Here is a 27,104-nt window from a genome sequence, read left to right on the forward strand (position 1 = left end):
CCTCTCCCTACAAATCTTAGGGCCAATTCCAGCCATACCCACGTATTGGAGGGGGTGAGTGTACCTTTGGGCACAGCAGGGGAGTCTGTTTACCACTCCCCAGACTCCCTCCTCCAAAGCTTCTGATGCAAATCTGAGACTCCAGAGCGGAAGTGGGAGGAGCTTGAGTTTGGGGTTGGTAGTAGCTTTTCTACTGGTTTGGTCCTGAATTTCTCTTCTAGGTAAGATAATCTAGATCTGGACTGTGGCGTTTGGTTCTCCTGAAAGCAAAAGACATCGTGTGCTCTAAACAGTCTTTAGATTTTCTAAAACAAAGAGAGGTTCTCTGAGATCATCTGCCACTGGTGTAGCCTAGGGAATGTGATCTGTTCAAATTATTTAGGTAACATTTTTTTCCCTGTATTTTTTCTGTCTCCCTTCATTCTATGTTTTTTATTCTCCAGCATTTCCCTTTGCCCCAGATCTCCCATCAGGCCTCATCCAGTTCACCTCGAGTCTCTTCAACTACAACATCATCAAGGAAGCCTTTAAACCTGAAAAAAGTAAGTGGTTTGTTATATGTTTACTCCTTTATGTATTTTTTTAAAGAATCCTACCTATTTAAATAATTTGAAGTTAATGTTATTTAAAGGTGTGAATTATTTTAGGGACAAATGGAATTATAATTATGAGCAAAGGTCCACTCCTAACTTTTCCTTTGCTCTTATTTTGGGAAGTCCTGCCTTGGTTTGCAGAAATTTGCTTTCCTTGTGGACTCCAAGAGCGCATCTTGGGTGTGAGTGAAACTGGCATTCTCCTGACCCTCACGAATAGGAACAGGTAGCCACGCCGGAGAGCTGGAAACAACAAATACAATGTGTGGGGTGAAAAAAAAAAACTGAAGTTCTCAATTTCACTTTCGAACAATAACTTGTGATTTGTGCAGGCTACTTAAACTTTTTGAACATTGGTATCCAGACAGGTCATTAAAAGACAAACTGAGGTATACTACCGTTTTGAAGTCAGTGAGCTAAAATCGATTCCATTCGGGCAGCCCCACCCCGGAAGTGCTTCGGAGCCCTCTGCTGACCTGAGGCAGGGGAAAGACTTGGGTGAAGCCCGCAAAGGAAATTATTTGATTGGCTACCGCTTAAGGCCTAACTGGCTGTGATTGATTATCTTTAGGTTTTGATTTCTTAACCTTGAGGCACTACAGGCTTAGGTTTTGGTTTTCTTACGAAAGCCACCAACGTGTGAGGGCCATTTCGGTCTAATGGCCTCTTTGCTCAGTTAACAAGGTAAACTGGAGATAGCGCGTAACTCTTAAGGCTATTGAAAAATTGAGTAAAAACGTGAAGGTGAAATCATGTAGTAAGTAGACATTCAATTCATTCGACATGTATTTGTTGTGTGTTGGTTTCAGGCTTGGAATGAAATACTTGAAGAGAACAAAACAGACCTAAATGTATTGTTTCGTGCAGTTAACGTTCTAGTACATTGCAGAATAAGTAGGTACCTAGGAAAATAAGTCAGAAGTTGTGTTTTGTTTTTTTTTTAAGTCTGTTTATTTTGAGAGAGCGCATGGGGGAGGGGCAGAGAGCCAGAATCCCAAGAGGGCTCTGCGCTGTCAGGGCAGAGCCCAACGTGGGGCTGGAACCCACCCACCATGAGATCATGACCTGAGGGGAAACCAAGAATCGGTTGTTAACCGTATGACTCATCCAGGCACCCCAATATGTCAGAAGTTAATAAAGCAATGTCAGACAGTAGAGCAGGGTCTGAGGGGTAAGGAGGTCAGTCAAGGTAAGTCACACTGAGAAGGTGACATCTGAGCAGACTTGAGGGTGACAGAGGTTTACCAGGCTGCTAAGTAGGGAAAGGAAAAGCATTGCAGATAGAGGGAATAGCCAGCACAAAAGCCCCAAGGGGAGCAGCCTTGTCTTGTCCCAGAAGCAGTGAGCAGGCCGGTGTATTGCGCTGAGTTAGGGACAGATGGGATGGGGTCAGAGAGGTGAGGGGTCGGGAGGCAGCGCGCTAGATCAAGTAGAGCTTTGGAGGCCATTAATCCGCTTTGGCTTTTGCTCAGTGAAATGGGGAGCCACTGGAGGGCTTGATAGGACTTCCCTTTAAAAACGCAAGGGCGGAAGGAGGGAGCGCTGCCAGGGGAGTTTGCTTTAATCTCGGTGAGATTAAAGTGAGGGGAGGTAAGGTGAGAAATGGTGAGCTGCTGGACAAATTGTAAAGGTAGAGCCAACGGACTCTCCTGACGGATTCTAGGTGGCACAGAAGGGAAGAGCGGTCAAAGCGATTGCAAGGATTGAGGCCTGGAAGGAAGGGCGGGCTTGCCTGTCACCGGAAGTGGGAACACAGGCCGCGGATGGAGAGGATGGAGAGGAACGCGGGTGTCAGCCCCGGGCTGACGCGGGGACTGCCAAGTTGATGTTGCTGTCTGTTAGAAGCTGGCCTGGCCAGGCCGGTGGGCAGCAGGGTAATGAAGCTCGGACCTCAGGACGGGGTTCAGGGCTGGGGGTGTGCATTTGGAAACATTAGCGTAAGAGCCTGCAGGAGCCTGCGCGCCAGAGAGCAGGGGTAGGGACAGAGGTCCTGGGGCCTCTGGTGATAAGGGGAGAAGAGGAACAAGGAAAAGAGATAATGAGGAAGCGCTTAGGAGGTGGGAAAAAAATCTAGAGGGTGTGGTGTCTCTGAAGCCTAGTGAAAAGGAGCTTTGGGGCCAAGAGAGTGATCCACTGTGTCCTGCTGCCCCCCACCAGGTAAGATGGGGTGAGAACTGGCCCCTGGTGCAGCCTCACCGTGGCCGTGGGACCGAGGTGCGTGCGGTGAGGTCTTCAGGGGGAGTGAAGGGCGAAGTATAAGTGAGACGTGGGGAAGAAGGCGTGTGGCCCTCAGGTGCAGATAATTGGGGATTTTTGCTGTAAATGAGAGCAGTTAATTAGTAGGGGCAGAAGGAGGCCAGAAAGAAGTATTTTTTGGTTTGATCTTTCTGTTTTTTGGGAGGTTTTTTGGTTTTGTTTTTAAGATTGGAGAAACGACAGCTTTTTGGTATGCTCATGGGAGTGATTTAGCAGACTGGGAAAAATTGATGAGGCAGGGTTGAGTGGAATTAGCAGGGCAATATTCCTGAGTAGGGAAGAGGGATGGGATTAGGTGGCTTTGGATTGGAGCACAGATAGATGAGGGGTCAGCAAACTTTTCTACAAAGGGCCAGACAAGTAAATATTTTAGTATGTGCGGATATACAATCTCTGTTGCAACTATTCATCTGTGTTGCAGAGCCGATATACACGATATACAAATGAATGGGCATGGCCATGTTCCAGTCAGACTTCATTTAGGCTCACTGAAATTTTAATCTCAGATGGTTTTCACATGTTGCATGATGGATTCTTGTGATTCCCCACCCCCACCCCAATTATTTAAAAACCAGCAACCATCCTTAGCTGGCATGATGTACTGAATGGCCCCCAGGCCATGGTTTGCTGACTCCCAATCTAGGTGACAGACAGGAAAGTTAACACAGATGGATACAAATAAACTGGGATATAAGTGGGGTGAGGAGAATCTGGGAATTCTCCCGAGTGCTTCGATCTTCTGTTTGGTAGGGCCCTGAGAAAGAGGAGAAAGTACAGAGTTTTGAGGAGAGGAAGAAAGGGCAAAAATACAGAGTGTGACTTCACCAGGAACCTAGTAAGTAGAATGATTCTCCATGCAGCATGAAGGCCCCCTTTGAGGTTTGTAGTCATGAATCTGAAGGGAGATCTGTTCAGTGGGATTGTGTTTTTCTCCAGCCACAGTCGGCCACACAGGTGGGGACACAGAGGTGTCAGAAAGTTGGGCTTTCGCAGCTGTGGTTTTGCCAAGGGAGTTTCAAGGCAGGAGGCCTAAGAAGTTGAGTTTATACAGGAGAGTGATAGTGTAGCAGGATTCTCGCACAGAGAGTCGTGACACCAAGACTTTTCTTTCCAGGAAGCAACTTTATTCCTACCGGCACTGCTCAGTTGGGTTTGCACCGAAGAACTGAGTCCCGAATGCCACGTGGCATAGTTTTTTACATATTTTCCACTTCTTTGTCTCCCATATATGATTACATACAAACATGTAGTCTAAGTGGTCTCATGTTACAAGGTTGTGAGGGATGTCACGTATGTGTATAACCAGGTTGCCTTGAGGTTTTTGTTTTTGTTTTTCTTCCTTTCCTTAGGGAGGGGACCCTACCATGATAGTCGTAGGGTTGTGAGGTCTAGCTAATAAACCAACAGGATGCCCAGTTACATTTGAATTTCAGCTAAACAACAAATAATGTTTTAGTATAAGTATGTCGCATGATTAAGAGGGAGGAAGAACATGAAGCAGTCAAGGCAGTGTTATGTGTTGGGGCATCAATGGATTGGAGGTTCTAGTCTGGGGGAAGAATGTTGGAGAGGGCCACCAGGAAGCCGGGAGGTAGAACCGAATGCTTGACCTTGAGATTATGAGCAGTTGCAGCTACTGGTGACAAGGTTTAAGGTTTAGGGTTCAGCCATAGGGATGAGCGAGTAACATTGGGTAGAGGACAAGATCCTTGGTAAGGAATTCAAGGAACTCACCGTTCTTCACAGGGATCATATGCATAGGTAGCGTATTGATAATGCTGGAAGAGGGCTGGAATAATTGCATGCTTCCCTTGTATCCAGCACCATGTCAGGACGTGAGATAAAGATGAATCAGTGTTCGAGTCTAGGTTGACACAGAAAGGCCATTTAGAACTAGGTCAGGGAGGTCCTTGACTGTTATGCTAAGAAATTTAGGAGCATTAGTTCAATATCCCTCCCCTCCCCTATGACAAGAAATAATAAAATCAGCACAACTCATCCATTTGACCTACCTGAATATGATAGGTTTTATTTTTATTTTTAAACTTTTTTAAGATTCTATTTTTAAGTAATCTCTACACCCAACAAGGGGCTCGAACTCACAACCCCAAGATCAGGAGTTGCATGCTCTTCTGACTGAGCCAGCCAGACACCCAGAGAGGCTTTAAATATGGACTCTAAACATTATGTTACAGTATTACATAAACTGGGGTTGGGTAAATTGCAGTTGGTTCTTTTTAAGCTTTCATAATCTTCTGGTTACTTCTAAAATGAAAGTAATTTAGAAAAGAGTTTAAGGATTTTGTTTTGTTTTGTTTTTTGACTGGAACAAGTGAGTAAAATCATACTGAACAGAAAGAGGAAGCCCTTGCGCCCTTAAAATTTGCACCGACACCTGTGGCCAGCCCCTCCAGGTTGACCTAAGGACGGGTTGACCTAAGGAGGGAGCCAGCATGGGCGGGGTCTGTGACCTGAACCGAGGTGTCAGGTCAGACCTTTGAGAAGAAGGAGGGGCAAGCTAACATTTTTTTGCTAATTAATGTCTCTGTACTGCTTCAGTATGCACTCACTGCCCCCCGCCCACCAAATAGTAGGTACAAGTTGTAACTGTCATTTGGAAACAAACTAGGAGTCAAGGAAGACATAAAGGGGCCTTTAGAGGTGCCGGGTTCTCAAACTACAGTCCGCGTTCTGCAAGATGTTGGCTAAGATGTGCGGCCGCTGCTTAAGGAGAAGTAAACTTCACCTTGTTGTCCAGTCAGAAATGGAAAATTACTGGCTTATTTGCACAGTATTGATAGACTAAGTTCAGGAGGAAACTGCTGCTTCAGTAGAAAAGCAGCAAACCAGCAGCACTTGCAGAGACCGTTACTGGGGCCTAGAAGGGATGCCCAAGCCTTAAGTGAACGGGAACAGGTGATGCTTAAAAACCCCCAACCTAAGTCCAGAGACTAAGGCACAGAAAGCAGAGAAGGGGTTTGTGCAGAGCGCATCCTCAGTCCTAGCACAGCTCTTGGCACTGATGGATCAGTAAATACTTGTTGAGTGAATGAATGAATACAGAATAGTGAAAGAAATTCTCTGGAATTTCCTAGGTTATATCTTTTTTAAGTTTATTTATTTGGAGAGAGAGAGAGAGAGAGAGAGAGAGAGAGAGAGAGAGAGAGAGAAAGAGACCACAAGCGGGGGAGGGGCAAAGAGAGGGGGAGAGAGAAAATCCCAAGCAGGCTCTGCATTGGCAGGGCTGGAATCCACGAACCCAGAGATCATGACCTAGGCCGAAACCAAGAGTCTGATGCTTAATGGACTGAGCCACCCAGGTGCCCCTCCTAAGTTGTTTTTGACTATTAACCAGATATGTGGCCTTGGGCAAGTTAATTCACATCCCTGAGCCTCAATTTCCTCATCTGAATAATGAGACTAATTCTGGTCAACACCTCCACACCTTTTGCAAAGATCAAATGAGATAGCACTTCACAGTTAAAAGTTGTGACTGTTGCTGTTGCCCTTAGGAAAAGACCTAGGGAGCAGTCATTGGTGGGAGCAGGTTTTTAGAAATAACTTGAGAATTAAAGGCGGGGGGTGGGGGGGGTGGGGGGGGTGGGGGGGGTGGTCTTTAACATTTTTGGAAACTGTGGAACCTAGGAGAGAATTTTCCAAGTAAAGTTAAAAAAGTCGTTTGCTTTCCACTACATGTCGACTCCTGTGGAAGACAGTTTTGTATGTGTTACCTGGAAACAAATCCCTGGAGATTTCAGGTAACATCCTGAAAAAATGTAACAATGTGCAAACAGCAGCAGGTAAACAGTGGAATAAGGACTTCAAACCAGACTATCAGATGTCAAAACCCATATTATTGGGGCACCTGGCTGGCTCTGTCAGTAGAGAATGAGACTCTTGATCTTGGGATTGTGAGTTTGAGCCCCACATTGGGTGCAGAGTTCACTTAAAAATAAAAAATAAATAAAAAAAAATAAACCATATTATTTCTACTCCACCAACATTTAGCCTCAAGTATCTTAGAATGGTAAAGGTGACTTTAGTCCAGCCCCCAGTACAGCCCACATCTCAGCAATAGTGACTTCTAAATTGGGGACTATAATTAGATCTCTTAAGACAGTCTTGTTCATTTTGAATGGTGCTAATTATTAAAAGATTCTTTCCAAAAAAGTGAAATTAGTCTCTATCAATTTGCCCCACCTTGGCACTGGCTCTGGCCTCTGGAGCTGCCCCGGGGGTAATCCAGACCTGCAGGACATGGGACCACATCCTTATGATTGCCCTGTGATCGTCCTTATGATCGTTGTGTTGCCATTCCACACAGCCGTGCACACAGTGGACACTCAGTGCTTGCTACATCAGACCTATCCTTGCCTTTTCTCACAACAACTGCTGACAGATGAAACAGCTCCTGTTTCAGTCACCCCAAGATGATTGTGTGCTGGTAGTGCATCATGTGAGATGCCGGTTCCAAGCCACAAGAACCCTTATGGGAAGATAAAGTTATGCTCTCCTTGATTCATTCAGTCATGAAGCATTTATTGAGGGGCTTCTGGGTGGCTCAGTAGGTTGGGTGTCTGGCTCTTGGTTTTGGTTCAGGTCATGATTTCATGGTTCATGGGTTCGAGCTCCACGTCAGGCTCCGAGCTGGTGGTGCAGAGTCTGCTTGGGACTCTCTCTCTCTGGCCCTCCTCTCTCTCTCTCTCTCTCAAAATAAATAAATAAACTTAAAAAAAAAAAAAAAAAAGGAAGCATTTATTGAGCACCTACTATGTACCAGGTGCTATTGTAAGTACTGGGAACATGTCACCGAACAAAATCGATACCTGCCCTTGTGGAACTTTTCTCTTGTGAGCAAATAGAGAATGCTTTTAGAAAGTGATAGGTACTAGGGGAAGACATTGAAGCAGGTAAGAGGAATTGGAAGTGTCAGAATGAGAAGTGTGCTGGTTTCAGTTTAAGTGGGATGGCCACGTAAGGGAAGACAAGGAGGTGAAAAAGGCATCTGTGAGGTTGTCAGGGGAAAGAGGAGGAAGAACAAAGGGAATGGGCTGTGCAAAAGTCCTGAGGTGAAGCCTGCCCAGTGGGCAGGAGCTGAATGAGCCAGGTGAGGGGGAGCAGGAGGCCCCAACAAGAGATGTGGGCTCGAGCTGTACCATCCAGCACGGTGGCCTCTAACCATGTGTAGCCCCTGAGCTCTTGAAATGTGCCTGGTCCAAACTGAGATGTGCTGTATGATTAAAGGGCGTGCCACACGTCAAAGACATTGAATGAAAATGAGAGTGTAAAATTTCTCAATTTTTATATGGGGTCCATGTTGAAATAATGATGTCTTAGAGATACCACACTAAATAAAATGTACTATTAAAATTGGGGCACCTAGGCGGCTCAGTCAGTTAAGCATCCCACTCTTGATCTCAGCTCAGGTCATGATCTCACTGTTCATGACTTGAACAGTGCCCTGACTTGGGCTCTGAACTGACAGCATGGAGCCTGCTTGGGATCCTCTGTCTCCCTCCCAGCAGGGGTTGGGGCAGGGGAGGGGCAGAGAGAGAGAGGGAGATAGAGGATCCCAAGCAGGCTGTATGCTGACAGCAGAGAGCTCGGTTTGGGGCCCGAACTCACAAACAGTGAAATCATGACCTGAGCGGAAGTCCGACACTTAACCAACAGAGCCACCCAGATGCCCCTTAAAAAACTTGGAAAAATATATACTACTAAAATTCATTTCACCTGTTTCCTTTTACTTTTTTATTATGACTACTTGAAAACTTAAAATGCCACATGTGGCACCTATTTTATATATATATTTAATATATTATAGATATATTATATATATATGTTATATATTTTATAATATAGATTACATTTATAGATTATATATTTTCTATATATTATAATATATATATAATTTTATATATTTATTATATATATATATATTTATTTTAATATTTATTTATTTTGAGAGAGAATCCCAAGCAGGCTCCACGCTCAGCTCGTAACCCGACATGGGGCTTGATCTCATGACAATGAGATCCTGACCTGGGCTGAAATCAAGAATCGTGCTCAACCGACTGAGCCACCCAGGCACCCTTCTCCTATCATATTTCTTCTATTAGACAGTGCTGGTCTAGAGTCCTATATACCTTTCTAAGGACCTTGCTTTTATTCTGATTAAAATGGAGAGACCATGGAGAGTTTAGAACAGAGGAAAGACATGATCTGGCCTTTTATAAAAGGATCAGTCTGGCTGCTATATTGGGATGAAATTGCAGAAACTCACATGTGGAACCAGGGAGACCAGTCAGGAGGCTGTGCACTAACTAATTCTGGGAGGGATGATGGTGGCTTAGCCCAGAGTGGAATCTGGATATAAGTGAAGGTAGAGCCTGTAGGATTTCCTGCAGGAATAGTCATGGGATATGAGAAAAAGGAAGGAGTCAAAGATGTCTGAAGATTTTGGTCTGAGAAACTGGAAGAACAGGCTGCCATTAACTGAGATAGAAAGACCATGGACAGAACAGTGGAATATCAGGACATCAATTTGGGTGTCAATTGAATGGTCATGTGGATAATGAGTAGTCAATTGGATGTGTAAAGTATGGTGCTCTGGGAAGAAGTCTGAGCTCGAAGTGTATATTTGGGAACAGTAACATCTAAATGGTATTTAAATTTAGGAGGCTAGAGGAGCTCACCAAGGGAGTGGGATTATGTTTAGAAAAAGAAGTCCAAGGACAGAGTTTAAGAATAAGAGACTGGGGAGAAAAGGTGGAAAAATCAGCAAAAAAAACCTAAGAAAGACAGAGAAGTCAGATAATGGTGACGCAGGAGACAATGAAGAACGTGTCATCAAGAAGCCAGTCACCAACTGTGTCAAGTGCTTTCTGTAGGTAAAGTTAAGACAAGGACAGAGTCGACCAAGTTGGATTTAGGTGATGTGCAGATCAGGAGGAGTTTCTTTGGAATGGTCTGAACAAAAGCCTGATAGCAGTGTGTTTAACGAAGAAAGGTGGGGAAGGCTTTGGAGACAGTATCCTCGAGCGTGGAAAACTCCAAAAATTTTACTGGAAAAGGAAGGAGAGAGATGAGGCCATAAGCTGATAGGTAATTGGGGCTAAAAGAGAGACTATAAATAATGTTGGGACAAATAAGAGCAGGTTTGTGTGTTCATGAGAGTCACACAGGAGAGAAGGAAACTTGATGATGTGGACAAAAAGGTGGAAAATTGCTGGAGTCCTGTTCCCATAGAGATGAGAGAGGATTCTAATCGGAGGCACAGGCAGGGTTGCCCCTAAAAGCCTGGGCAGTTCCTCTATAGTAACACGCAGGAAAGCCAACTATCAGGGTGTGGCTGTTGGCGAGGGTGTCTGGGAAGCTCTCTTCGAGCTGCTTCATTTCCTCTGTGAAGTGGGAAGCACGCCCATCGGCAGAGTGGGGACGTTGGAGGTGTGCGGAGTGAGTTGAAAGTATAAAATAGATGACTAGGAGAGGGTGTGAGAGTGAACACACGGCGACATAAAAGATGATTGAGGGTCCTCTGGGTATTTGTGGACACGGGTTTAAATTGAGAGCGGTTAGCACGGTGGTATGTTTTCTTTGACCACGTTCTGTGGCTATGGGCCAGGACTAGGGTAAGTGGAGAGTGGAATGACCCAGACCTACAAACGTTGAGGGTGTATTCAATGGAGTGGTCTTTTTTTTTTTTTTTTAATGTTTATTTATTTTTGAGAGAGAGACAGAGAGAGGCAGAGTGCAAGCAGGGGAGGAGCAGAGAGAGAGGGAGACACAGAATCTGAAACAGGCTCCAGGCTCTTGTGCTGACAGCTCAGAGCCTGACTCAGGGCTCAAACTCACGAACCTGTGAGATCATGACCTGAGCCGAAATCGGCCGCTTAACTGACTGAGCCACCCATGTGCCGTGGGAGCAGTCTTAATGATTGGTCATAGAGATCACTCGTTCCAAGAACTGTTTGCTGAATGCTCACTGCCATTCCAGCGGCAATGGAATCAACATGCTCTTTCAGCTCAGCTGCCTCTGGGATGACCCTGTTTGCTCTCGCACTGCTCCCTCCGGCAACCCGGGCTGAGGCTCCAGATAACACAGGGCTGCTACCTCCTGGCCTGTTGCTGCTACTGCAAACATACCAGGCCCACCTCTACTGTTTTCTCACCGACCTAATTTGGTGACTGGGAAAAACAAAGACCCGGCCAAAAGCTAGTCCCAGGAGGCCACCACCTTAGCCTTTCCCCACCCTTCAATTTTCCATTCTCATGCTCGGTAGCAAGCAAAGTAATTCCTGCTAAGGGGCTCTCCTTCCCTGGGAAGATTTCCATTTTAGCAGACAACTTTGAATATCAAAAAGCCCTCAAGAACCAAGGAAATGAAAAAGTCATTGAATTTCAAGTGTCCTATGGGAAACCAATGGAGGAAATATTTTAGATTGCAAGGGTCTGCAGTGTGACCATTCCCGCCCCCCACAAACACACACATACTACCTTGCAGATGAGGCACTACACTCAGAATAGTCTTGAGCATGAGTTGTTTTTTGTTTTTTGCTTGTTTGTTTATTTTTCAGAGACAGAGAGAGAGTGCACATGCATGCATGCATGGGATTCTCTTTCCCAGAATCCTCTGTTCATGATTATGGTCTCTGCTCATAATTATGGCCTTCTAGATACCTGCCCTGATGGGCTTTTCTTCATTGCTCTCCTGGAACCCTTTCTTATCCAATTTTCCCTGTTGGGGGGGGGGGGGAGTGTGGGAGTGTGGGGGTGGGTGGGAAGCATATCCTTCAGTAGCTTCCAGTGCACAGGAAGCAAAATCTTAATCGCAAGGAGGCTTCCTGCTGCCAGGGCAGAGTGCCCAATGCAGGGCTCCATCCCATGAACTGTGAGATCATGACCTGAGGGGAAATCAAGTCGGACAGTTAACCAACTGAGCCACCCAGTCGTCCCAAGTTTTATTTTAAGGTTTTTCAATCAGAATTTATATTAGATGTTTACTGATGGGGCGCCTGGATGGCTCAGTCGGTTAAGCTTCCAACTTCAGCTCAGGTCAAGGTCTCATGGTTTGTGAGTTTGAGCCCCGCCTCTGGCTCTGTGCTGACAGCTCAGAGCCTGGGGCCTGCTTCAGATTCTTTGTCTCCCTCTCTCTCTGCCCCTCCCCCACTTGTGTTCTGTCTCTCTCTGTGTCTCAAAAATAAATAAATGTAAAAAAAAAAAAATTAGGTGTTCACTAAGACACCATGATGCCCTAGGTCTCAAATAACATACTCATCACCCAGTGGTTTGGTTTAAAAAGCCTTGAATATTCTCCACTCTTCACACATATTGCCTGTCTTGATTTAAAATTTTTACAGTTAGTCTTTTTAGTATAATAGCACTGAAACCCTTTAAAAATTAAATAAATTATCTGACAGGAGTGGACAACATATCAAGCTTTATTTTATGGCTACATCAGATTAATTACCAGAAGGAATGGAGCTGCAAGTGGGCAAGCATTTTTCAGTTAATTTTAATTTTTATAAAAATAATAACTGAATATAAGTTCAAATAGTTAAAAAGGTTTATGATGAAAAACTCTAGCTGTTCTGCCTTTTCTTACCTCCTACCCTTGTACTCATGGAAAATTACCCGTATCCTTTTTTTGGCAATTTTTCTTAGCATTCATCTCCATGTTTCTGAACAATATGTTTATATTGTGTTTCTCAATTTATCAGTTTTAGATTTTACTGATTAATTTCCCTCTCCTCAGATAATTATACAAAGATTTTTGGCTAGTCAGTCGTAGGCATTTACATTTCCTTGACAAGCCACTATTCATTGCTGAGGTACAATCCTTTGTTTTTCCTGGAATTAATAATTATCTTATTTTTTTATTTGCCTCATTTTGCATGTTCCCTGAGTTAATTTACTTTATTGAATCTTTGCCACACACTAACTGGTAATATTTTCCATCCTTGCAAAGGCACTGTTTCTCGTTTTTTCCTGTAGACCTCTGTATTAGTTAGCATGTTCCAGAGAAACAGAATATATCCATATATCCATATATATATATATGGACATATGGATATGTACATATATGTATATATGGATATATGGATATATATGGATATATATATATATGTATATGTATGTATATATATATGGAGAGAGAGATTTCATTTTTAGGAATTGGCTCACATGATTTCTGGGGACTGGCAAATCCAAATCTGTAGGGTAGCCTGGTAGGCCAGACTTAGAGAAGGGTTGATATTGCAGCACAAGTCTGAAGGCAGTCTAGATATAGAATTCCCTCTTGCTCAGAGGACATCATTCTTTTTTCTCTTAAGGCCTACAATGGATTGAATGAGACCCACCTAACTATATAGGGTAATCTGCTTGACTCAAACTCTATTGATTTAAACATTAATCTCATCGAAAAAGTACTTTCTCAGCAAAATCTAGATTGGTTTTTAACCAAATATCCAGGATCTTGGACTAACCAAGTTGACGCATTAAAATTAACCATCACCAAACAAACAATAAAATTTAACTATCACATTCTCTTTCCCAGAATCCTCTGTTCATGATTATGGTCTCTGCTCATAATTATGGCCTTCTAGATACCTGCCCTGATGGGCTTTTCTTCATTGCTCTCCTGGAACCCTTTCTCATCCAATTTTCCCTATTGGGCGGGGGGGGTGGGGAGTGTGGGAGTGTGGGGGTGGGTGGGAAGCATATCCTTCAGTAGCTCCCAGTGCACAGGAAGCAAAATCTTAAAGTCTTTGAATATTTAACATTTTTTTTATTTTTTTATTTTTTTTTTTATTTTTTTTTTCAACGTTTTTTATTTATTTTTGGGACAGAGAGAGACAGAGCATGAACGGGGGAGGGACAGAGAGAGAGGGAGACACAGAATCGGAAACAGGCTCCAGGCTCCGAGCCATCGGCCCAGAGTCTGACGCGGGGCTCTAACTCACGGACCGCGAGATCGTGACCTGGCTGAAGTCGGAGGCTTAACCGACTGCGCCACCCAGGCGCCCCGTGAATATTTAACATTTTTATTCTTCCCTCACATTTGAATGATATAGCTCACTCTAGAATTCTGGGCTGAAGATACTTTTCTCTTGGAATTTTGGAGGCATCATCACTCCATCATCTGCTGGTTTGGAAGAGTTGGTACTTTTGAAAAATCCAGTAAAATTCTGATTTGCCTGCTTTTTCTCTCTGGAAGTGTAAGAATTCTTTCTCTTGACTCCCAGTGTCCTGAGATTTTGCAGTGATATGTCAGGGTAGGTCTTACCACGTTGAGCATTCAGTACAACTTTTCAGTCTGGAGTCTCATGCCCTTCAATTCTGGCTGGGAAAATTTCTTGTATCGCTTTGTTATTTTCCTCTTTCAATTATTTATCTTTTTGGTAGCTTTCAATTTTAGTTGGGTGGATTTTCTAATCTGATCCTCTAAACTTGTTTCCTACTTTTGTTCTCTTTCACTTTTTTTTTTTTTTTTTTTTTTTGAGAGAGAGAGAGAGAGAGAGAGAGAGAGTGTGTGTGTGTGTGTGTGTGAGTGTGAGAATGCACACACTCATGAGCAGGGGAGGGGCAGAGACAGAGGGAGACAGAGAATCAGAGAATCCTAAGCAGGCTCTGTACTGTCAGCCCAAAGCCCGATATGGGGCTTGAACCCACTAATTATGAGATCATGACCTGAGCCAAAGTCAGATGCTCAGCTGGCTGAGCCACCCAAATGCCCCTGTTCTCTTTCTTTTTTTTTTTTTTTTTTTTTTTTTTTTGGTTTGGTTGGTTTTTGTTTTTGTTTTTGTTTTAAGTTTTATTTTTTATTTTTTTAAATTTACATCCAAATTAGTTAGCATATAGTGCAACAATGATTTCAGGAGTAGATTCCTTAGTGCCCCTTACCCATTTAGCCCATCCCCCCCTCCCACAACCCCTCCCATAACCCTCACTTTGTTCTCCATATTTATGAGTCTCTTCTGTTTTGTCGCCCTCCCTGTTTTTATATTATTTTTGTTTCCCTTCCCTTATATTCATCTGTTTTGTCTCAAAGTCCTCATATGAGTGAAGTCATATGATTTTTGTCTTTCTCTGACTAATTTCACTTAGCATAATACCCTCCAGTTCCATCCACATAGTTGCAAGTGGCAAGATTTCACTCTTTTTAGTTGCTGAGTAATATTCCATTGTGTGTATATATATATATATATATATATATATATATATATATACCACATCTTCTTTATCTATTCATCCATCGATGGACATTTGCACTCTTTCCATACTTTAGTTATTATTGATAGTGCTGCTATAAACATGGGGGTACACGTGTCCCTTTGAAACACCACACCTGTATCCCGTGGGTAAATGCCTAGTAGTGCAATTGCTGGGTCGTAGGGTAGTTCTATTTTTAGTTTTTTGAGGAAACTCCACCTGTTTTCCAGAGTGGCTGCACCAGCTTGCATTCCCACCAACAATGCAAAAGAGATCCTCGTTCTCTGCATCCTTGCCAACATCTGTTGTTGCCTGAGTTGTTAATGTTAGCCATTCTGACAGGTGTGAGGTGGTATCTCACTGTAGTTTTGATTTATATTTCCCTGATGATGAGTGATGTTGAGCATTTTTTCATGTGTTGATTGGCCATCTGGATGTCTTCTTTGGAGAGTGTCAATTCATGTATTTTGCCCATCTCTTCACTGGATTATTTGTTTTTTGGGTGTTGAGTTTGATAAGTTCTTTATAGATTTTGGATACTAACCCTTTATCTGATATGTCATTTGTAAATATCTTCTCCGCTCTTTCACTTTTGATTTAACTTTCTGGTTGTTAGTAGGTTTCCCTGATTTCCATTTCCTAACTTTTTATGATTTTTTTCAGTTTGACTGTTGTATTTATGATTTCCCAGAGTCCTTTCTTGCTTTTTGAATTTTTTTTTTTTTCCTATAACATCTTGGTTGTCCCATCCTTAGGGTCTTTAATGGCATGGCTTCAACATCTTCCTGTACTCTCCTTCCTCCAAGGCTTGGTTAGTTGGTTAGTTTTAAATCTCTTTCATGTTACAGGCTTTTTCCAAATCTGTAGTCACCCTTGACTGTTTGTTCATATTTAAGAGTGAGATCACTTTTCTAAAAGCTGATGTGTAGCTTTATATGTAGGTTAAACTTGTGGACTGGTGGATTCTCTTTTAGGGGACTGGTTATTGAGCTGTCCTTTTTGTTATAGAACCCTAAACTGTTTGCAGTCCATTTTTCTAAGACTGCTCAATTTCTGTAGAAAAGAAGGGTCCTCTATTTCCTACAGCCAGCGTGGTGTCCAAGCACAGGCTCCATTGCTGATCTTCTGACAGCAGGGTTGGGAAAAAGGCTAAGGTCCCCACAGTTAATTTGTAGACTTTCATTTAATTAAGCTAATTTCAGCCTGGTTCTCATTTCCACCTTAACCTTATTGTGTCCCCAGATGGCATATGTCTCCAAATCCAAACCCTTGGTTGTTCAGTTTCCCAGGAGAACAAACCTCAGCTCTCCTGCTGGCTGGGGAGGCATTATTATCTCATGAGCAGAATAAGGAAAACAACCCAACTGCTCAGTCCTCCCACCAGTGCTTTTGCCTCACTCAAGCCTGTCCTTCCTCAGTCCCTGGGGTCACCAGGCACTCAGCCTGTGAGCCAGTGGCTTTCTTTTTTCGTCCACATCCACCTCCATTTAAGTTGGAGCATTCTTCCCTTCCTAAGTTGGTTCCCCTGATGTCTAATTTGTCTTTCCAAAAAATCATTGAAATCTCTCTTCTACTGTGGCCTCCTTGCCTGTTTGTTGTGGTTGTTAATTTTTAGCCTAATATCATTTAAAGTTCCTTTACAGTTACTCTAGCAATGGGTTTGGGAAAGGAGGGGAAATAAATGTCTAGAGACAATCTGCCATTATTAGCTAGAAGTTCCAAATAGGCAAGTTTTGATGAGGAGATGGGAAAAAGTGCAGAAGATGGGGCATTATCCAGAAAAGGGGCTCAGTATGCATGGTAGGGCTGGGTAGACAGGCATCTTGAAGGCACCAGGTCCCTGGGTAAAGCTGAGAAAGGTACAATCCATGGGTTTGCAAGGAGTCTGGAGCACTCAATGGGCAGTTAATCTGACCACTTCATAGCTTTGCTCTAAGTACTCCTAACTTGTGCCAACCATCAACTTAATCCAACCATCATACACTTAATCAACTTTATACCTACTTTTTCTAAACTAAGCATGAGGATCAAAGAGTAATGTTCCTCCTACTCAACCTGTACAACCTTACACTCCCCTGTCATTTTTTGCTGATTTTCTCTCACTGTTGCAGAGTCTTTAACAGAACTTGAGATGATTTCATTAACTAAATATATACATTAGTAGGTGCTTTCACATAGACACACCAGATTTAAAAAAAAAAAAAGAGCTCACTGTCATGGAAAACTGTCAAATTAAATCACCAGATTAGAAGGATCTTTTTTTTTTTTTTTTTTTTTAGTGCTTATTTTTTTGACAGAGAGAGCCCCAGCAGGGGAGGGGCTGAGAGAGGAGGACAGAGGATCCGAAGTGGGCTCGAAGGAGCCTGATGCAGGGCTTGAATTCATGAACCCCAAGATCACAGCTTGAGCCACAGTTAGATGCCCAACCAACTGAGCCACCCAGGTGCCCCAAGATTAGAAGGATCTTAAGATGTTGTCCAGCTTGTATTTCTTTGCTTCAGGGTGAAGTGAAATCATACTTAGGACATGACTTCAAATCCTCATTCACAGCTACTGACAGGGGTGAGGGACACAGCTGGAGTTCTTGTGAGACCTCGATGGTGTCCCCTTCCCCATGTTGCTGGTGATGAGCTAATGGCTGAGACTCTCAGCTTCTTCATCTATGAAATTGCACAAATAACTCACCCTGACTATCTTGTAAGATTCTTGTAAAATCAAGTGTGATCATTCAGATCAAAATGTTTCCCTAATTGTACACTACATTGATATATTCAAAGATAAAGTTAATGGAATTTTTCAGGAATTTTGCTACATTTTCTGTGGAATGTGAAACTAAATGCAGTACATTCCATGATCTTATGACACAATTTAGTAACAGTTCTTTAGAGAAGAGGGAAAAACAACAAAGACAAAAATCTGTTTTTCGGGTTTTTGTTTTAGTACTAGAATTTACGTCTCAAGTCTGAACTCCGTGCATACTTCTCTGAGCCATGTCTTCTGCTCTAGTTTCCTTTCTTTTTTATCTGTGTTGAGTTTCTCCAATCTTTATTTATTCTTTAAAGTTTATGTATGTATTTTGAGAGAGACAACCATTGGGGAGAGGCAGTGGGAGAGAGGGAGATAGAATCCCAAGCAGGCTCCACACCATCAGCACAGAGTCAGATGTGGGGCTCGAATTCACAAACTGTGAGATATGACCTGAACTGAAGTCGGACGCTTACCCAACTGAGCCACCCAGGCACCCCAAGTTTAAACAAAGGCTTGGAAAGCTTAAATGTACTGGAAATAACCCAAATGTCCATCTTTAGATAAATGTATAAACACAATGTGGTGCATGCATACAATAGGATAGGATTCAGCCTTAAAAAGGAAGGAAATTCTGTCACTTGCTACAACTTGAACCCAGAGGACATTATGTGAAGTGAAATAAGCCAGTCACAAAAGGACAAATACTGTATGATTCCACTGATATAAGGTACTTAGAGTTGTCAAATTTATAGAGACAGAGGTAGAATGGTGGTTGCCAGGGCAGAAAGGAGAGTTCTTATTTAATGGGTATATTTTCAGGTTTGCAAGATGTAGAGTTTTAGAGATGGATGTTGGTGTGGTTGCACAACAGTGTGAATGTATTTAGTGCCACTGAACTTTACTTCAAAATGGTTAATGGGGTGCCTGGGTGACTCAGTTAGTTGGGCATCCAACTTTAGATTTCAGTTCAGGTCATGATCTCACAGGTTGTGGGATCGAGCCCCGAGCTGGGCTTTGTGCTGGTTGTGGAACCTGCTTGGGATTCTCTCTCTCTCTCTTTCTCTCTCTCTCTCTCTGCCCACCACCCCCCCCCCCCCCACTTGTGCTCTCTTTCTCTCTCTCGAAATAAATAAACTTAAAAAATAGTTAAACCTGGGGCGCCTGGGTGGCTCAGTTGGTTAAGTGGCCAACTTCAGCTCAGGTCATAATCTCATGGTTTGTAGGTTCGAGCCCCACGTCAGGCTCTGTGCTGACAGCTCAGATCCTGGAGCCTGCTTCAGATTCTGTGGCTCCCTCTTCTCTGCCTCTCCCCTGCTCATGCTCTATCTCTCTCTCTCTCTCTCTCTCTCTCTCAAAAAGAAATAAGCCTTAAAAATTTGTTAAAACAGTAAATTTCATGTTATTTTTTACCACAATTAAAAAAATAAGAAACATAAAGCAGCTTAAGTACATGATAGATGTGTAAGTCCAGTAGCATTCCCAGAAAAATCAGGTGTGCATGCTTCTCTAGAATCTTACGTGTCTGCAGCACAACAGTAGGCATTCATTGCACTTGTAGGGCCTGTCGAATTGCATTTGGTCTCCACATATCAACTTTTTAAGTGATTTCCATGAATTGTTCTCAAGGCCAGATTTTCTGGATAAAGGTTGAAGAAATTACAAGAAAGGTGACTGAAATATGTTTCCATAAATACCAAGTTCCAAATATTACTCTAGAGAAAGAGGAAGAATTACAGGAACTATAGTTTCAAAAGGAGAGTCCATTTCAGCTGAGTTGTTTGTATTCCTACCTTCCAAATGACTGGAATTTTTGGTAAATGACAGCACTAGCAGGGACCTTGGGCAATGTCCAGACCATGCCTTCAGGCAAATAAGATATCATCATTCCATTTCGCAGATGAGGCAATCCTGGTGCTTAGAGAGGTAGAGAACCTCGTCTCAAGTCACACAATAAGTGAAGGAGTTGGCGTCCAGAACTTGGGGCTCCTGCCCACCAGGACCTGGGCTTATTTCTGCTATGTCATACTCTGTTTTCCATAAGTCCCAGGATCTCGTTTCTCTAGCACATTCTAGAGTTCATGTATTAGCCATCCTAATTATTGTGTAAAAAAGAAATCTTTGAGTGTGCCCCCAGGCTAGTGCTCTGGGAAAAAGCGGGTGGTTAAAAAGCTTCTCAGAGTTGGTGTGATGGATATCTGGAATTGAGTCCAAGACTCAGACTCTAGAGACAGGAATCCATGTGATGGTGGATGAATTGGTTGACCTCTCTGACTCTCAGATTCCTCCTCTGTTTAAAAACATGCCCAATTCCAAGAGTTCTTGTGAGTCAAATGAGATTTGTTTGTGAAGGTATTTTGTACAGTATAAAGAAAATGGTGTTTTTATAAGTGTGGGCCACAGAGTCTTGGGGGTCGCCCAGACCCTTTCAGGAGGTTTACAAGGTTAAAACTGTTTTCATGAATATACTAAGATGTTATTTACTTTTCTTCACTATAAATCTCTTATACATATTCAGTGAGGTTCCCAGAGCCTACATGACATTCACATGCACTGTAATAGATGGAACACAGAAGCAGGTATGAGATGTCCCACTGCACTCTATTAGGTTAGATATTAAAGATTGGCAAAAAATGTTACAGTAACTCATTCTATGAATTTTTGTTTTGAAGACCCAGTTATTTTTTACAGAAGTGCTATTTGTGTTAAAATGTACTGGGTTATTACTATTATTTTACACCAATTAATAAATATTTCAAATTTGTTTCAGCTCTGATTTCTAATCTGGTAAATATTGACGGATGTAACCACATAAAGCTTTTTGAGATTCTCATTCTTTCTTTTTTTTTAATTTTTTTATTGTTTATTTAGTTTTGAGAGAGAGACAGTGTAAGCAGGGGAGGCACAGAGAGACAGAGGGAGACACAGAATCCAAAGACACAGGCTCCAGGCTCTGAGCTGTCAACACAGAACCCAGCACGGGACTTGAACCCATGAATTGTGAGATCATGACCTGAGCCGAAGTCGGACATTTAACCGACTGAGCCACCCAGGCACTCCTCCCATTATTTCTTAAGAGTGTAAAAATATTTGAGCATTGCTGCCATAAAGTACTGTACAAATAGTAGATATTTTTACTTGTATCACCAACTTAAAAATATATATATATCATGGTTGAGTCAGTTGAGCGTCCACCTTCGGCTCAGGTCATGATCTCACAGTTCGTGAGTTCGAGCCCCACATCAGGCTCTGGGTGGACAAGCTCAGAGCCTGGAGCCTGCTTCGGATTCTGTGTCTCCCTTTCTGTCTGCCCTCCCCTGCTCATGCTCTGTCTCTCTCACTCTCGAAAATAAAAAATAAAAATTAAAAAAAATATATACATATATATGTATATATGTATATATGTATATGTATATATGTATATATATATATGTATATATGTGTATATGTATATATATATGTATATATATATATATATATATCATGATAGAAAAGGATGCACGTTTCTTACAGAAAATTTTTTTTCTGTAAGTTTTTTTTTTTTTTTAATTTATTTTAGTAATCTCTACACCCAACCTGGGGCTCAAAATAACAACCCTGAGATTAAGAATCACATGCACCTTCGACTGAGCCAGCGGGGTACCCCTCTTATGGAAAATTTAGAAAATTACAGATAAATATAAAAAAGGAAATAAACATTACCAATAATCCCATTATTGGTTACCATTTTTGTTGTGTTTTTTCTCAGTATTCTTTTATTTTTTTATTTATATTTTTTAATGAAGGTGTCATTACCACACTATGTTACGTTATTTTCAGGTGTCCCATCAGTATTCTTTCATTACAAATATCTAAGCTGTGATTTTGCCAGGCTTCAGAGTTTTGGGTGGCATCAATTGAGGCTGTCATGTGCTGGCCTTTGGCCCCACCTGCAGGATCCCAGCTCCGCACAGTTCTCTCTGGGATTGTGTTTTCTCGTGTGTGCTCATCACTGAGTCTCTTGAGTTACCACATTCGTCCACCACTCTCCCTCTCCTGCTCTGCCCTGTTTGGAGACAGTAGCTGCTAGAGCCCCCCTCCACAGCCTACCAGAGAAGGATACCCCAGTTGCCCTGTCCTGCATCTCCGAAAGGGCACACTCGTTCCCTCCACTGCGGGTGAGCAGGAACCGTCAGGCTACAGAAGCGGTGGGTGCTGGGTGTGTTGGAACCAGCCCTGGGGGCAGAAGAGCCTTGCTGTGGGCAGGACCTCCCTCCTCCTGGGATGTTTTGTCTTATGGACGTTGTCAGTGGGCCATTGTACTGAAAGCGGCTCTTTCTCCTTACCCTCTCCCAGCCCCCCTCCCTTCCTGCCATCTTTCTAGTCCTGAAATAGGAACCCACCACGGGCTAGAGATGTGGCAGTTTACACTCTGAGTGCTGAATATCACCAGAAGCCACTCTCCTCCAGATGACCAAGGTTTAGTACTTTAGGACTTAGTACTTTACAGTAGCAGTCGTCAAACTTTTGGGTCTGTTTTTACTCTTCAAAATTAATAAGAACCTTCAACAACTTTTGATTATGTGGTTCTATCTACCCATATTTACCATGTTAGATATCAGAACTGAAAACAGTTTGAAATATTTATTAATTCATCTCAAATAACAGTAACAACTTGTTACATTTTAACATAGATAATATTTTATGTTGACATTTATGAAAAATAACCATAAAACCATGTTTTTATGAAAACAACCATAAAAATTTTAGTTTTTATGAAATACAGTTTGGGTATCTCACTCCTTCCTGGAAATGGTAAAATCCTATTCCTGCTTTAACTATTCTATGATTCTTTTTTTTTTTTAATCTGTGACTCTTAAATTTTAAAAAGTTGGTGTTGATTTCCTAATTAGCAAAATTATTCAAGAAACAATAGTTTTCTCAATTCTGCTTTTACTCACATTGTTATCAAGCTGTAGGACATCCCATTTCTTGCTTTTTAGTACAAAAGGACAACAAAATATTTATAGGAAACTGGAAACAATCCACCATTTTTTTTTAATGTTTATTTGTTTTTGAGAGAGAATGGGAAGGGACAGAGACAGATGGAGACAGGATCCAGAGCAGGCTCTTCACTGACATAAGAAGGCCTGATGCGGGGCTTGAACTGACAAACCGTGAGATTGTGACCTTAGCTGAAGTTGAATGCTTAACTGACTGAGCCACCCAGGCACCCCCACTAGTATTTTTTTAATGTTTATTTATTTTGAGAGAGAGAGCACACACTCGTGTGCACACCGGAAAGAGTTGCAGAGAGGGAGAGATAGAGAGAATCCCAAGCAGGCTCCATCCACACCATCAGCCCAGAGCCCAACACGGGGCTTGGTCTCATGAACTGTGAAACCATGACCTGAGCCAAAATCAAGAGTCAGACGCTTAACCAAGACTGAGCCACCCAGGTGTCCCAACAGTCCACTGTTATGAATTTGAAAGCTTGTTTGTTTTTTGGTTTTTTCTTTTGTAAGGGGTTGACACTTGGGTTCATGGTTGTGATTTTGATATTACATACATATCTATCCATCATAGTTTCTATAAGTGAAACAGTTCTTAAGTCTTAGTGAATATTTTATCTTTCTTTTTCTTTTTTTTTTTTAAGTAAGCGTTGTGCCCAATGTGGGGCTCGAACTCACAACCCTGAGATCGAGTCACATGCTCAACCGACTAAGCCAGCTAGGTACCCCTTAAAGTAAATACATTTTTTAAAAATTTTTAATGTTTATATTTTTGAGAGAGAGAGAGAGAGAGAGAGAGAGAGACAGAGTGTGAGCAGAGGAGGGGCAGAGAGAGGGAGACATAGAATCTGAAGCAGACTCCAGGCTCTGAGCTGCCAGCACAGAGCCTGATGCAGGGCTCAAACTTGTGAACCGTGAGAACATGACCTGAACCAAAGTCAGTCACTAACCAACTGAGCCACCTAGATGCTTCTAAAGTAAATATTTTTAAATTTCACAATAGTTTCCAGAGAACACCATGACATCCAGGGGCTTCCCTACCTGAACCACCAATTAGAGATCTCAATGGTCAGCCAAGTCTGTCTTGTCTGCCCAGAGACTGAAAAAGAGAACACTAAGTCAGCCTCCTGTTTCTCACAACAGATGCAGCTCAGAATCCAAAGATGATGCAGGGTGGTTTTATAACTGAAGTATATTATACAGAACTTGGAGAGTTCTCCACATGAGAGCCACAAATGACTTAAAATTTGAGAAACCCTGAAGAAAACATCCAAAGTTCAGTTTTGCAAAGCTCTGAGAAGTCCCTTGGTTACCTGCTCTAAGAACTACACATGCTGGGGCTCCTGGGTGACTAAGTTGGTTAAGAGTCTGACTTCAGCTCAGGTCATGATCTTGCAGTTCCTGGGTTCAAGCTGTCAAGGCTCTGACAGCTCAGAGCCTGCAGCCTGCTTTGGATTCTGTGTGTGTGTCTTTCCTTTGTCCCTCTTCTGCTTGTGCGTGCTCTCTCAGAATAAATAAGTAAACATGTTTTTTAAAAAATGCATGTGCTGGTTTAGTGTCTAATTGGGCTGATGATGACAATTCTTTGTGTCCTGCACATTTGACTCAGGTGAGATATTACGAAGCGTTTTTCTGACTTTAAGGGGTATCTGATGAGTTCCTTTGGGTGCCCACCTTTCAAAGGATAAATAAAAGGAGAATGATTTATTTTGAAATCTGAGCTAACTTTAGGCTTACCTAGATGGGAGATGTGTGAGGTGATCTTTAACAGGTGCAAATTGAAGATCTACATTGAAAGGAGTGAAAGTGTATGTGGTATTTGTGGATCCTATAATTCCAAATAAGAGAAATGGAGTTGGCCACAGGCTTGCCTGAATGCAGGTCACATTCCTTGCTCTCCCTTTGTCTGTCTTCTTCTGCACAGAGAGAGAAGAGAATCCCAAGCTGGTTCTGCTCTGTTAGCACAGAGCCTGATGTGGGGCTCGATCCCATGAACCGTGAGATCATGACCTGAGTGGAAACCAAGAGTCTCCCCCATGTGTGTGCATCCTTAACCAACTGAGCCACCGAGGCACCCCCATTGCTCAGATTTTGCCATGTGACAGCAGAGATATAGCCATACAGCTCTGAAGCCAGGCTTACAATTTGGCATCTGAAATGAAAGAGCAATCTCTCCACCTCTGACTTGGGAAATTCTAAGGAAGGATAGTGTAGGTCAGACTGGGTCCCGTGCTGGAAGGAACAGAAAACTCTGATGGACAGCCTTTGGGGGAAGAGCAGTTTCCTAAAAAATGGTGAGGTAAGGAGGCAAGGGATAGTTGATATCAGAAAGGGCTTGTGTGTCAAAGAGATTTACTCTACCATGAAGGGAATGCCTTTTAACATCATAGTTTTCTAGTTGATATTTCTCCTTTGACCAAGATCAGATTACTGATGCCAAGAGATTGGCTACTTCATGATATTGTAGAGATTGAGTTACTTAACCCCTCTGTGCCTCAGTTTCTCAGACTAATGTAGCTTAATAATACTGTATTTCATGAGGTCATTGTGAGGATTCAATGTTTAGAACAATGCTGGACATACAACAAGGGTTAAATAGATGGCTTAGTTCATGGTAGAGGGACCAGACAATGGGTGGAGCTAGGGCCTGGAACTTCTATTGAGATAAGGTAGGCACTGGGAGGATCGACAGAGTTGTAGATACTGGAAAAGTTCATTCATCTAGTACAGCAAGGTGTCTGAAGGCTATGAATTGGAAACCACAGGTGGTAGTCTAGGCAAGCAACTAGACCTTGAGGGTCTACTTTGAGGGTCTGGCATACTTGTCCTAAAGCAGAGGCAGTACAATACCGCTCTCTCCCTGGCCCTTTTTAAACATTTGGAAATATAGGGGTAGGAGGTTATGGTTGACATTGTGACTTGGATGTGTTTCTGGACTTTAGTGTCTAGGGAAACAGTATTTTTATGGGACAGTCCTATACAGAGAAGAACTATCATTAAAAAATGCCTAAAGCACCCCACCAATGAAAGAAACCAGAATGACCTCAGGAGGCAGGCCCCAGAGTTACCAGGAACGCAAGACAGAGGTACTGAGAAATCCAAGCTTCTGTGGTTGTGATCAGTCACCACGCAATAGGGCCTCTGTGCACCTGACTTTTAGAGCAGGATTCCTGTGTTCTGGAAGGAGACAGAGACTGAAAAGAGCGATGTGGAGCTCTGAGTATATGGGAGCAGAGACAAAGACTCCAGACTCTGAACAGCACTGGATGGTTCATGTGGGACCATGGCCAGCGGGTTCATCTAAGTTCTGCCCCACCTCTGCCACCTACATGCTTGTGAGATACCATTTCTGTAAGTCTTGATTAACTCCCCTGTTAAGGGGGTATAATGAGTATAGCATCTACCACATAGGGGTGCTGTAAGGATCAAGTTTTTAGCATGGCACCTGCCAACATTGTAAGAGTTCCATCAAGGGAAGCAGCGATGATTATTGTTGTCATTAATAACAATGACAGAGATCCATTTAGGAGAATCTGGCTAAAAAGGTAGGATGTTGGCCTTAAGAAAGTAGAAGTGTTGTTACCAATCTGGGACATTAGGTCACAGCCCAATCAGAGTGTGGAGACAGCTCCTCGGTTCCTTCCTGTGTCGGAGGAGGGTTGGTTATTGGGAGGAGGATAGATGTGATGTTGAAATGGGGTTCTAGCAGGTCATTGTGTGAGGAGACAGGAAGTGGAAGATACCAACTTCTCCGTAAAGAAACTAGCAGCTTAGCTGGGGGGCCAGGACTAAAACTCATGAAGAGTTCACAGAATAGTATGTACATATACTCTTATAATTCTGCAAAGTAATATCTATGTTTGGTGATGTGTGTAGGGGAAAATAAAAGTCTGAAAGGACATGACCAAAATATTAACAGTGGGGATATCTAGGAGATGAGAACATGATGTTTTAAAAAAAGATTATGACTTTATTTCATAATTAGAAAAAGATGTTAGTTATAAGTGATCTAAGACAGCATGTCATTCAGTTAAGAGTTCTGGAACACCATAGAAATGAGAAACCATGTGTTCTAGAATAATATGGGAAGATCCATAAGGAGGTGGCATTTTGGGAGGTTCCTAAGGGATGGATAGGATTTAGACACGGATGGCAGAAGACCTAAGGGAGTAGATTATCATGATCGGTGTGCCAGTTACCAATTTATTTCCTCTTGGGTCTAAAAGCCATTCTTGGCCCTGCTTTGTGATTCTGGAACTGAACCATATAGACCTTTCTGTCTTGCCAGCTGGCACAGCAGTAGGCTTTG

The 27,104-nt window shown here is 42.6% G+C and overlaps 1 protein-coding gene across 2 annotated transcripts in view; it reads left to right on the top strand.

The window, feature by feature from the left end:
- The first annotated feature begins 257 nt into the window (after positions 1-257).
- GCM1 (glial cells missing transcription factor 1) overlaps positions 258-27,104 on the top strand; it is a 50,324-nt gene continuing 23,477 nt past the window's right edge. Inside the window, exon 1 of one of the 2 annotated variants that reach the window (XM_019457424.2) lies at positions 258-542. The gene's annotated coding sequence lies outside the window, so the exon portion shown is untranslated. Of the gene's footprint in view, positions 543-2,637; positions 2,751-27,104 lie in introns of those variants that run through there. The other variant, XM_019457425.2, reaches the window with a different exon arrangement.

This window comes from Panthera pardus, unplaced genomic scaffold, assembly GCF_024362965.1.
Source record: "Panthera pardus isolate Hobbes unplaced genomic scaffold, ASM2436296v1 HiC_scaffold_17, whole genome shotgun sequence".
Classification (NCBI taxonomy): domain Eukaryota; kingdom Metazoa; phylum Chordata; class Mammalia; order Carnivora; family Felidae; genus Panthera; species Panthera pardus.